At 47.4% G+C, this 13,621-nt stretch overlaps 1 protein-coding gene and 1 long non-coding RNA gene across 2 annotated transcripts in view; one reads left to right on the forward strand and one right to left on the reverse strand.

The window, feature by feature from the left end:
* Positions 1-13,621, forward strand: part of GLDC (glycine decarboxylase) — a 100,141-nt gene that overhangs the window by 18,601 nt on the left and 67,919 nt on the right. The gene's annotated exons all lie outside the window — the stretch shown is intronic.
* Positions 1-13,621, reverse strand: part of LOC135972435 (uncharacterized) — a 32,066-nt gene that overhangs the window by 17,041 nt on the left and 1,404 nt on the right. Inside the window, exon 2 of the long non-coding RNA XR_010588900.1 lies at positions 10,137-10,191. This is a non-coding gene — a long non-coding RNA (uncharacterized LOC135972435). The remainder of the gene's footprint in view (positions 1-10,136; positions 10,192-13,621) is intronic.

Raw genomic sequence — 13,621 nt, forward strand, 5'->3', positions numbered from 1 at the left:
TTAATTGCTATTACTACACTGTGTTTTTTAAGAACTACTGAGGTAACAAGTTCCATTTTATAATATATGTTGCACACCTTGGGCTGGATTAGACAAGGAGATTGCACCTCCCTGTCCCCCTCATGCAATGTGTCTTCTCCAACTCTCCTTGGGGTTGCCATTTGGAGAGGTAGATTTACACCCTGATTTTGCAAGTTGATCTGAGGTGAACTCCTGCAGTTAAAGAGGGCTCTACATGAGTGGAGAGGTCACATGCATAAAGCCACTTGCAGGATCAGGGCCTTAGTTTCCACTAGAGGCTCCATATGATCCTGCTGAGAGATCCACTTGCTTTGCAAAAACAATGAGGAGTCCTTGTGACACTTTAGAGACTAACAAATTTATCTGGGCATAAGCTTTCATGGGCTAAAACCCACTTCATCAGATGCATGGAGTGGCACATACAGTAGGGAGGTATAAATACACAGCAGATTTCACAACAGGCTCTGTGCCCTGGTTTATGCCAATTTGAGCAGGTATAAACCAGGGACGAATTTATCCCACTTTCTTTGTTTCAGCTTTGGAAAAACTGTTAGAAAGGTACAGTATTGCATCACATCGATATGAACGAACTGCTTTCTAAATATTTGCACTCAGGAAGACTAAAATATTAGCAGTGCCAGAAGATAAAGTTCTCTAATATTGTCTTTGCTGTAGTATTCAGTTAGAGTGATGTTAATTACTTCTTGTCTCTGTGAGGAGTATCACAGTACACATATTACCCATAGAATCAAAAGTAATGAGGCTATTGTTTTAGAAGTATATAAAAGAGTCTGTAATAAAAGAACAATACATTTTTCCATTTTGTTGAGAGTCATGAAAAAAACATGTCACACTCTTGCATCTCTTTTAGTTTAAAATTTTGCCATGAGACCCATGGCTCAACCATTTCCCCCCTGAAACTTAAAAAGAAAAAGGCAGCTTGAGGCAGACAAGACACCCTGCATGAAAAATTTCAGCTCAAACAGCTCAAGTTTTGGCAAAATTATTAAAAACTGAAAACATTTTTATACATGGGACGTGTTGGGCATCTTTAACTATAGATGGTGCTACCAGCTCTGCCTAGGACTAAGGGGGCCCTGATCCTGATTAAGCTCTCTGGACAAAGCAGTAATATAAATATATAATAATCGTGATGTGTTACATTTACAATAAACATAACAGTAGTTTATTCAGCTCTGAGTTCTAAAAGAGGGCCAAATCCTGCAATCCTGACTCAAACGATAATAGGTTTAAACCCCTCTCCCCTCCCCCCACAATAAAAAGCCCACAACAAATTAAACAAAAACACTTTGTTTTGAAGGTGACCTGCAAAAGAAAAAATGCTTATGCCCCTTTTTCGGTTTTATGATTTATAGAGTGCTTTACATTTTTGAGATTCTCCCCACTCCCCCATTTTTGCTCTATTTACACTAGAAATATGTTTGAGCTACCTTCTTATTGCTGGGAGACTCCTGGGACAACTGGAGAAACAACAGAATTATGAGAGATAGGAGGCTGAGAGGGAAAAGGATTTTTAACCAGACTCTTTTAAACTCTGTGTCTTGATTGGTTTTGTTAACACCCGATTAATAACTTGGGAGCAATGATGTCCTTTCATAAATTCAACTGAGTGTTGAGGAAGCTCTCATCCCAGTTCTTTGGGTCCCAAGGAATCTGCCAGCATAAACAGGGAAGATGAGACTCGATATTTCTAAGATGTTTTAAAAAGGGGTTGGGGAGGGCAGAAAGTACTAATTAAAAACAAACAACCTTTTAGTCTTTATATATACACACATCAATGAATATTTTCCTTAAAAGGGCACAAACACTCTTTCTTTTGCAAATAACCTTTAACTCCCAGATGATAACAATAAAAGTAAAAGTGCAGATGTGCACTTTCCCAAAAGATGACTTACCACCCTGTTGCCATTAAGGAATAAACTAGAAAGATTTGGATCTGCTGGAGAGCAATTTATTTTACTGCCTAATAAAACAAGATTGGGCCAGGGAAGTTCTTGTACTTACTGCATAGTTATTCACAATCGATAATTTGAATCGATATCAAGTATTGGTATAGGTAATGTCCTCAATCAGCTAAGTATACATATATCCATAGTTAGTATTTTAAAATCATTGGATATTATTAATTTGATAACATCAGGTACAGTGTATCCAATAAGCCAAGTACAATTGTATCTTTGACTTAATATTCAAAGTCTGTCTAGTTTACCTTTGTACCAGGTTAGAGGAAGAGCAAGAGAGAGAGATCAGAAAACTATCTGCTCAGTGACAAATAATCCTATCTTCCTAGAAGTTGCAACCTTGACAATCTTTGTTTTCTCCATTCTCATTTTGCAATGTTTGCAGAGTTCAGTTTCAGGCATTTTTAGGCTTGCTTATAGATTTTTAAAAGTAAAAACTTAATACCATATAAATATCTGTTAGAGATTGCAATAATCGAAAAGATACTATTTATCTGGTAGTAGATAAGATAGACATTATGTCACTGTAGAAAGGACAGGTTGAGGTCATGGAGATAAAATCCAATAGAGTTTTCTGTAAAGGAAAATAAACCCTACCTCACTTGTGCACATAGGGAAGGGGTGAGCAAACTTTTTGGCCTGAGGGCCACATCTGGGTATGGAAATAGTATGGTGGGCCATGAATGCTCACGAAATTGGGGATTGGGGTGTTAGAGGAGGTGAGGGTTCTGGCTGTGGGCTCTGGGGAGTGGGCTCTGGGGTGAGGCCAGAAATGATGAGTTCAGGGTGCGGGAGGGGGCTCCAGGCTGGGGCAGGCGTTGGGGTGTGGGGGGGATGAGTGAGGGCTTCAGGTAGGGGTGCGGGCTCTGGGGTGAGACTGGGGTTGAGGGGTTGGGGGGTGCAGGAGAGTGCTTCAGGCTGGGACCAAGGGGTTCGAGGGCAGGAGGGGGATCAGGCCTGGGGCAGGGGGTTGGGGCATGGGAAGGGGTCAGGGGTGCAGACTCTGGGCAGCACTTACCTCAAGCAGCTCCCAGAAGAAGTAGCATAACCCCCCTCTGTGCACTGTCCCGTCCGCAGGTGCCGCCACTGCAGCTCCCATTGGCCATGGTTCCCAGACAATGGGAGCTGCAGGGGCGGCACTTGGGGGGTGAGGGCAGTGTGTGGAGACCCCTGGCTGCCCCTATGCGTAGGAGCCGCAAGGGGGACATGCCACTGCTTCCAGGAGCTGTGCGGTGCCACGGCACGCGCGGAGCAGGGCATGTCCCCAACCCTGCTTCCCAGCTGGAGCACCGGAGTGGGACAAGCCCCGGACCCCACTCCCCAGCGGGAGTTCGAGGGCTGGATTAGAACGTCTAAAGGGCCAGATGCAGCCCCCGGGCTGCAGTTTGCCCACCCATGACATAGGGCAAATGCTGCCTCACTCCCTTTATATGGGCACAGAAAGCCCAATATACAAAAGCCAATGAGGGGCAAATGGGTAAGGTTTGGGCAGGCCCGATGTTAGCGTGTAGCTCTGATAATCTGTCTAGGAACAATTGATTAATTTTGTTTGGTATTATGAACCCTCTAAGTATCTATATCAAAACAACAAACTCCCTTTTGATTATCAGTCTGGTCTGCCCCCTCTCTGCTGCCTTTTACTTCCATCTTGGACTGAAATTCCAAAGGGCATTGAAACAGGGCTAGCAATGGTTGGTCATTAAAGATTATCAGGACCTGTGTAGATCTTGCCCAGGCTGAGTGAAGGAGTCACTGCATTCTAGATAAAATCAGTTTTCTCCAACTTCTCTGCAGAGGACTAAGGTTTGAGGGAATGGAATTTCCCCAGAAAAGGAAACAAAGATGAGATGTCTGGTGCAACCCTTAAAAAAAACCAGACTGGGTTAGTTGGACAAACAAAGGAAGCTTGGGGCATGAGAGAGGAACAAAGAGGTAGGCTCTTGTAACACAGGGGACCTTTTGACTAATGTGCCAGTCAGGAGCTTAAGGACACCAACTGCAAGGGGTCAACGAGAGACAGACTCAGTAAGTAGGAGAAGTCATGAGCTTCAGGAAAAGGATCCTGGACTTGTTAGAAGAATCTGACCAAACCCCAAAGAACTCTTGAGTTATGTGGAAACCGAGGTAGGAAATCATATATGGGTGTTTTGTATAGGTGTGTACATCTCTTATTCTGTCTAAAGTAAAAATAATTGTTAGAATCCTTTTGCAAAGTTTGCATCTGTTTGACTTAACTATCTGGTGCCCTTGAAGAAGTAAACTGCAAACCAGAGAAGCTCTTGGAAAGTATGTGCATAAGCAACTGGAGAGTCTAGGGGAGCTGGCACCAGTCTCAGGGCTTAAGCATCTGGACCATGATGTCTCATCACTCAGAAAGGGGTGCTAGAAAGAAGTACTCTGAGGAGCCAGAAGCAGTGACTGGACATTACTCAGACAAACTTAGGGACATGTGGCCACTGTGTGGGACCCAAACACAGCAGCCTGTTAAGTGTCCAGAAGGGGAAACTGGACAACAGTTGTGACAGTGGCATTGTGATGTACTATTTTAATATGAACTTATATTTCTGGATGGTGGCGGATCTAAACCCATATCAGCAGGCACTATGAAAAATCATGTGTATTTGCATCATGCACTCAGTGTAGCACTGATGGGTACAGTGGGGCAAAGGAGACTTTTAGCCCTCTAACATAAGTTAGAACAGCCTTGAGACATATTCTTTATGCAACAACCTCTAAGGCAGTGGTTCCCAAACTGGGGTTTGTGAAATGTTACAGGGGGTTCTCGGGAAAAAATTCTCTAATGGTGGTCAGAGCCATCCCTAGGGATCCTGGGCAGCATGGGACAAGCAGCCCGGAGCCTCTGGACTTCCAAGAGCTAAGCAGATCAAATAATAATTAATGGAGATATCCCATCTCCTAGAACTGGAAGGGACCTTGAAAGGTCATTGAGTCCAGCCCCCTGCCTTCACTAGCAGGACCAAGTACTGATTTTGCCCCAGATCCCTAAGTGGCCCCCTCAAGGACTGAACTCATAAGCCTGGATTTAGCAGGCCAATGCTCAAACCACTGAGCTATCCCTCCCCCAAAGCAAACATAGCTATCACACTGAAGAGATTTAAACTTCAAGACTCCTTACAAGAAATGGAAAGGGAGGTGGATTTTTTTTGCTATTTTTTTAAATTAGATAGGCAGCTAGTATTGTTTTTAAAATTATTATGAACAATTTTAAGCTTTGTTGTAATGTGCATTGTTTGCCTGGACTGCTCAAGACCTGAATGCTTGTGTAGGAGGAACTCTTTGAGTTGGCTTCTTAAATGCCTTCATGCTGTTTCACATCTGATACTCCTTGATGAAACATAGAAGCCTTGTCTTATAAACAGGCTTATTCAAAGTGATACAAGCTACGAAAGTGAGATCTTGGAAGAGTGTTGCCGTTTTCATAATGTAATAAAAATACTGTAATGATAACTAATAATTAATAATAAATAGTAGGTAATAAGCATGTCATAAAAACAAATTTTATATTTCCAAGATCACTGGTTTTATAATTTATGCTCAGGTAAAGGAGAAAATCCCTGGAAATATTCATTTTTAGGAGGAGGTTCACAAGACTTGACATTTTAGTGAAAGGGGTTCACAGGTTGTTAAAGTTTGGGAACCACTACTCTAAGGGCTATTCTATAACCAAGAACAGATGGGGAACAGAGTGTGATTGTGCCACATCCCTTTCCTCACTACGCATACCCCCTACAGATGGGGCTTCAAGGGGCATGGCTTACAGCCATTCTGTTCTATCCAGGGAATTCAGGGACTCTTCCCTGGGAATGGTTTTCCACGGGCTTTATGGCCCCTCTATGGTGTAAATTTTCAAATTACTTATTTATGTAATGGGATTTTCATAGTACTTAAAACAGACAGTTTAGTCCTGGCAACCCTATCCAAAGCATTTCTCTGGCTGACAATTTTGAACGAGAACTAACCTATTATAGTGAAGTATAATAAGAGAGTTATAAATCACTTTAAAGAACAAAATAAGTAACCCCACTGTTCTAGATCTGGTCAAGCTTCCTCTGCTGGAGCAGGCTGCTGTGCTTGGATCCAAACCCTGGATCCAGCATGCTGAAGCGCCCCTGGGTCTCAGCAGCTCCAGCCAGTCTGTGACCATTTGGACATACTTCTAGAACAGTGGTTCCCAAAGTGGGGTTCACGAACCCCTGGGGATTCGCAGAACGTTTCAGGGGGTTCTCAAGAAAAATTTAATTAATGGCAGCCTGAGGACTCTGCTGGGACCCAGTTGCAGGGCAGACAGCCCGAGCCCCAGGGAGAGCGGGGCCAGGCAGTTTGAGCAGGCAGCCCAAGCCCTCCCCTGTCAGCCAGGGAGTCGGCGGCCCGAGTCTCGTGGAGAGCGGGGCCGGGCAGTTTGATCCAGCAGCCCGAGCCCTCCCCTGTCAGCCAGGGAGACGGCAGCCCAAGCCTTGGGGAGAGCCAGGGCCGGCTCCAGGCACCAGCTTAACAAGCAGGTGCTTGGGGCGGCCAAGGGAGAGGGGCGGCACCTGCGGCAATTCGGGGGCGGCAGGTCCCTCACTCCCTCTAGGAGCGAAGGACATGCCGTTGAACTGCCGCTGCCGATCACGGCTTTTCCCCCCCCCCCCCCAATTGCCGCCGCTGATCGCGATCGTGGCTTTTTTTTGCTTGGGGCGGCAGAAATGCTGGAGCCGGCCCTGGGGAGAGCAGGCAGTTTGAGTCGGCAGCCCCAGCCCTCCCCTGTCAGCCCAGGAGCCGGCAGCCCAAGCCTTGGGGAGAGCGGGGCCGGGCAGTTTGAGCTGGCAGCCTGAGCCCCTCCTGTCAGCCAGGGAACTGGCAGCCCAAGCCTCGTGGAGAGCGGGCAGTTTGAGCCAGCAGCCCCAGCCCTCCCCTGTCAGCGGGGGAGCCAGCAGCCCCGAACCCCAGCACTCCATGCGGGGTGCAGGTAGCAGCTCAGATTCCTGTCCCATCTTCCTCAGTGGAAGAAAAGCTGTTTGTGAGCCAAACCAGCCAGAAGCACGTTGTAGCCAGTGTAGGAGTGTTAAGGTGTCTCAGTAATTGTCCTTCTCTCTGGAGTGCTGATTTGCTTCAGTGAGTGAATCTTCTCAGTTTCTAATCTGTTGGTTGTTAGCAGTCTCTCTCTGTTATTTTCATTAGAACTTTTGTACACAAGTTCAATGGATAAGTGGCTGAAAAAGGAAAGTGTAAAGACGCTGGAATCAGCTAGTGTTTCCTCAAGTCCACACTGTGGAAAATCTAAGTCTAATGATCATGATGGTCCTGGAAAGTCACTTACAAAGAAAAGAAAATATGACGATGATTATATAAAATATGGCTTTACATGCATTGGTGATCAAGAACATCCAAAACTAGTGTGTGTGATTTGTGGTGATGTTCTAGCAAACAGCAGCCTCGAACCTTCTCTACTTCGGCGCCATTTAGAAACTAGGCATCCTGCACAACTCGACAAGCCTGTTGATTTTTTCAAGCGAAAATTAGCTGAGAAGAAAATTGACATTACCAGTTTTATATCCAAAGCAAGTACTGATCATGAAAATGCACTTAAAGCCTCATACCACGTGAGCTACCGAGTAGCAAAAGCATCAGAAGCCCATACCATAGCAGAGAGCTTGATTGGTCCATGTATAAAAAACGTAGTTCATTGCATGCTCGGAGAAAAGGCTGCAAAAAGGATTGACACGGTACCTTTGTCCAATAATACGTTGTCACGAAGAATTAATTACATGTCAAATAATGGAGAGACCACAACTGTACATAGAGTGAAAAATAGTCCATATTATGCTATACAGTTGGATGAATCAACTGATGTAGCTAATCTAGCTATTTTGCTACTGTTTGTACTTTATGTGAATGAAGGTATGGTTGAAGAAGACTTGTTGTTTTGCAGACCATTGGAAGAACGTACAACTGGAGAAGATATCTTCAATCTGACTAATGCATATTTTCAAGAAAAGGAAATAGATTGGTCTCATTGCCTAGGCATTTGCACTGATGGGGCCACATCAATGACGAGGAAGTATACTGGATTTGTAGCTTGAGCCTTTTGATGATACCACTTTCTCAACACAGATATTAAACACCAAGGAAAAAGAGAAATTGATTGAGATCTCCTGTGATTACGAACTGAAAAGGAGTTTCACAAATCTATCATTGATCAACTTTTGGCTGAGTTTAAGAAACGAGTACCCCTTTCTGGCAGAAAAAGCTGCTGCAGTTCTGTTACCATTTTCAACAACATACTTATGCGAGAAAGCATTTTCCTCGTATGCACATCTGAAAACCAAATACAGAAACAGACTTGATGCTGAACCAGACCTGAGACTTTATCTTTCTCCAATGGTTCCAGACTTCCAAGAGCTATGCAGAGCAAGGCAAGCGAATCCATCGCACTGAGGAAAGTTAAACTTAAATCCCTGGAAATATTCATTTTTAGGAGGGGGTTCACGAGATGTCACAATTTAGTGAAAGGGGTTCGCAGGCTGTTAAAGTTTGGGAACCACTGTTCTAGAACATAGACTGTCTGTTACCACTGCCAGGGAATGGGATCCTGTGGCAAAACTACCCTCGGACCCAACACCAGGGCTGATCCCCCTCAAAGTGCTAGTTGCTCCCCAGAGCTCCATCTGGTTTACTCTGGGTACTCAGGTGTCCCTGAAAGTTAAGCTAAAAACCAGACTGTTGACGCAAGAACACACAAACTTTGCAAAAGGAATTCCAAACCAATTCTACTTTGCTCATAGACAACACAAGAGAGATACAGATCAATTGGGGGGGGATGCAAATCCCTGCCTCAGTTTCCTCACCGCTCCAAGAGTCCTTTGAGAATTGGTCAGTGTCTTTCAGGGAGTCCAGGATTCTGCTGCATCCCATCCCATCCTCTCCTCTCCTCTTGCCTTTCTTCCTACCTCTCAATCTTCTTGCCTTCTTGTTCTAGTCAGTGAGCAAGTGCTACTCAGCAGACCTTATCCTTTTATAACTTCCAGTCCCGTCTGTCAGGTGACTTCCCTGATCAGCCTCAAACCCCCATCAACTAATCAAAGCACCCTATCAGATGATCTGTGGGTTGGTCACTAGTCCACCTGGTAGAACAGGTTTCAGAGTAGCAGCTGTGTTAGTCTGTATCCGCAAAAAGAACAGGAGTACTTGTGGCACCTTAGAGACTAACAAATTTATGCATCCGAAGAAGTGGGCAGTAGCCCACAAAAGCTTATGCTCTAATAAATTTGTTAGTCTCTAAGGTGCCACAAGTACTCCTGTTCTTTTTTCTGGTAGAACAGATTTCCTTGGGCAGTAGACAGTTCTTTGTCAAAGGGTGTTTGCATTTGAAAAGAAGGTCATCAAGGTTTAAGGACCCTCCCTGGGTAAACTTCTACTAAGTGCAAGAATTTATCCCTCCTCACCCTCTTTTTCAGCTCATTATGTATGCTGTGGAGCTAAGGTGAAGGCGAAGAACAGTTTTGCAGTCAAAATGGCCCTCCCAAAAACAAAATGGAGTTTGCAGATTGATATAAATACTTGCAGACATATGGGTTGGAGTGAGCCCTTCCAGCCCTGATTGTTGGTCAGACCTACTACATAAGGCAATCCTCAGAAACTTCTCCTGCATTTTAGGTGTCCAGAAAAGTTAGCATGAATATGCTACCCCACTGTGGCCCACTTAGGGGAGTTACTACAAGCATGTGGTGGATCCCTAACAGGAAATTTACAAGAATTCACCATTCCAACTCCCACTCTAAGCAGCTCTGCAATTCCCAGGCATGCAGGGTTCTTTGTTTTCTTTATGCCCTTGCTCAGCAGACTGATGTGTAGCATAGATAAGCCACTCCACTGCACCACCACAATATGGGGGTTGCAAGGACTAGAAGGCTGATTATTTTGCCTGGCGAGGGCCCTAAAGAAGAATCACTACAAGTTTTCATATAAGGATGCAATTGCCATTTATGATAAAATTAGAGATATCATGTAATGCTACATTCTGGGAGCACCTTTGAAAGATGTGCTGGCGAACAGCCGTCAGAGTTCTGACATCAAATAAATAGCTGCTCCCTTATGGTTGTGAGACAAGTATCCATGTTCCAGTTTACTTACATTAAAGCTTGCTGCTGCTTGCAGTGAGGATGAGAAGGAAGGGAATCCCCAATTACTAGATGAAATAAAATAAAAATAAAGATTAAAACTAAAGGTTTCCTTAGAGATAGAAGATGAAATTAGAGACCTAAGGGCCAGATTCTCCGCCGATGTAAACGAGCACAGCTCCATTGACTTCAGTGGAGTTATGCTAATTTATACCAATTGAGAATCTGGTCATAGGCATTTAGTTTACAGTGAATTTCTTTTCTCTTTTTCCTCCACTCCTCTTCCCTCCTACAACTGGCTATATGCCAGTATCTTACATGCTAATAATCAAACACATACAAGATTGTATATCCTAACTACCTTTTTAGGTTAAAGAAAATCACTTGCAATTCTGATAAGTATACTTTATGAATAGAATTGTCAAAATCTGTACCATGCCTACAAAATGGGAAAAGATAACAGTTTACGGATACCGCAGAATTTCATCTTCGTAAATGGAAAGGGTCAGAATTTATTCAGATCATAAAGGGTTTGAGGAAAAAGTAGTTTTTTGTAGGGAAGGTTCATACAGATGATGGATGTTGAGTGTGGGGAATAACTTTTTTTCAGTTTCTTGGTAGGCAGTCAGATATTCTAAAAATGGACACCTAAATAGCCAAACATTACCTGAATTTAGACAATGAGGATTTTCTGATAAAAGTATTATATTTATGGCTGATATTATTTCACTACTATGAAAAAACAGCACTTTATTTTTTTTTAAACTTATTCTTCAGATGCTAGTACTTGAACAGAACTGCAGCTGAACAGTAACTGTGTTTTGCACTTATATAAACCTTTCCTGCCACTTCCTATAAAAGTTGCTGGCTGTAAATCAAATACAGTAGCAGTATCTTCTTAAGAGTTTGGGGTGCGGGGGAGGGCAACAAAAAGTGTGCTACAGAAGTACGACATATTGTTACTGTTAATCTTCAGCCACTACTTCCCCCTCTTTCAGATCCGAATTTAGCTTACACTTTGGCACTGTGATGTGTTTACAAGAGGATATTATGTAAATGGTGACAGACACTTGATGCGTTAGGCTTGCCAATGCTTCCATGCCTTGTCATGCCAATACGGTTATTGAAATAGACCTGAAATTTTAGAGTTGCTTGAGAGGGAGAGGGGTGGGAGCAGGGGAATGGGGTGGGACTGGAGTAGGGAGAGCTAGAACTGAAGGATGAGGGGCAGTGGAAACATGAGGAGAAAAGGAGCTGTAGGGTGAGGGCTTAATGCGGGGCAGTGGAAGGGGAAGGGATGAAGGGGCTGGAAGGTAGAATGGAGAGCTAGAGAGAGTCCACTAAGAGCCTGGACTGAGGAGCTAGAAGGGGAAAGATAGGAGATGGGGACCATAAATGCAGGGGAAGTGGGATTACTGGGGATAGGGATTGGGGGGGGGCAAGAGTGGTGGTGGGGGCTGAGGATGGTGAGGGGCAGGCTGGGAGTGGGGATGGAGAGGGCTGGGGATTGACTGGAGTTGGGTATGAGGGAGGTCTGGGGGTGAGGAGGGGGATCTGGGGATGGGGAGGAGGATGAGGTATGGGGAATGAGGTATGGGAGTGGGATGGACAGTGGAGGAGGAGGAGAGGATCTGGGGGTGGGGAGGGAGTGGGCTGGATAGGGCAGGGGGATGAGGGGGGGTCTAGGAGGGATGGGGGGTGGACTGAGATAGGGGGATGAAGGGGCCTGGGGGATGGTAAAAGGTAGGGAGGGTGGGGGAAGGGGATGAGGGGGTTTGGGGCGGAGGAGAGAAGGAATGATGGGAGGGGGAATGAGGAGGATTGGGGAGGAGTGAGGGGAGTCTGGTAGGGGAGGGAAAGACAGGGGAGGGGGATGAGGGGTGTCTGGGAGGAATTGGGAAAGATGGGGATGGGGTCTGGGGAGGATGGGGGAGGGGGATAAAGAACATCTGGGAGGGCTTTGGGGGAGGATTGGGGTCTGGGCGGGATTGCAGAAGATGGGGGAGGGGGATGAGAGGGGTCTGGGAGAGGAGGGATTTTCGGGAGCACGGAGGAGGGGAATGAGGGGGTCTGGGAAGGGAGTGATTGGGGAAGTCAGAGGAGAAGGATGAGGGAGTCTGGGGATGGAGAAACAGGCTGGGGAAGGGGCTCCGAAGGTGGGAAGTGGGGCTGGGGATGGAGAAGGCGGACTGGGGAAGGGGAGAAGAGGCTCTGCGGGTGGGAAGGGGGGCTGGGGATGCAGAAGGCGGACTGGGGAAGGGGAGAAGGGGATCCGTGGGTGGGAAGAGGGACTGCGGATGGAGAAGGCGGACTGGGGAAGGGGCTCTGCAGGTGGGAAGGGCTGAGGATGGAGAAGGCGGACTCAAGAAGGGGCTCCATGGGTAGGAAAGGAGCTGGGGATGGGGAAGGTAGACTGGGGAAGGGGTCTGCGGGTGGGAAGGAGGATGAGGATGGAGAAGGCGGAATGGGGAAGGGGCTCCATGGGTGGGAAGGGGGCTGAGGGGGCTGGGGATGGAGAAGGCAGACTGGGGAAGGGGAGAAGAGGCTCTGCGGGTGGGAAGGGGCCTGGGGCTGGAGAAGGCAGACTGGGGAAGGGGTCGGGTGGGAAGGGGACTGGGGATGGAGAAGGCAGACTGGGGAAGGGGCTCCGTGGGTGGGAAGGGGGCTGAGGGGGCTGGGGATGCAGAAGGCGGACTGGGGAAGGGGAGAAGGGGATCCGTGGGTGGGAAGAGGGACTGGGGATGGAGAAGGCAGACTGGGGAAGGGGAGAAGAGGCTCTGCGGGTGGGAAGGGGCCTGGGGATGGAGAAGGCGGACTGGGGAAGGGGAGAAGAGGCTCTGCGGGTGGGAAGGGGGTTGGGGCTGGAGAAGGCGGACTGGGGAAGCGGCTCCGCGGGGGGGAAGGGGGCTGGGGATGGAGAAGGCGGACTCAGGAAGGGGCTCCACAGATAGGAAAGGGGCTGGGAACGGAGAAGGCAGACTGGGGAAGGGGAGAAGGGGATCCGTGGGTGGGAAGAGGGACTGGGGATGGAGAAGGCAGACTGGGGAAGGGGAGAAGAGGCTCTGCGGGTGGGAAGGGGCCTGGGGATGGAGAAGGCGGACTGGGGAAGGGGAGAAGAGGCTCTGCGGGTGGGAAGGGGGTTGGGGCTGGAGAAGGCAGACTGGGGAAGCGGCTCCGCGGGGGGGAAGGGGGCTGGGGATGGAGAAGGCGGACTCAGGAAGGGGCTCCACAGATAGGAAAGGGGCTGGGAACGGAGAAGGCAGACTGGGGAAGGGGAGAAGAGGCTCTGCGGGTGGGAAGGGGGTTGGGGCTGGAGAAGGCGGACTGGGGAAGGGGCTGCGCGGGGGGGAAGGGGGCTGGGGCTGGAGAAGACGGACTGGGGAAGGGGCTGCGCGGGGGGAAGGGGGCTGGGGCTGGAGAAGGCGGACTGGGGAAGGGGCTGCGCGGGGGAAAAGGGGGCTGGGGCTGGAGAAGGCGGACTGGGGAAGCGGCTCCGCG

The sequence above is a fragment of the Chrysemys picta genome, chromosome 6 (genome assembly GCF_011386835.1).
Source record: "Chrysemys picta bellii isolate R12L10 chromosome 6, ASM1138683v2, whole genome shotgun sequence".
NCBI lineage: Eukaryota > Metazoa > Chordata > Testudines > Emydidae > Chrysemys > Chrysemys picta.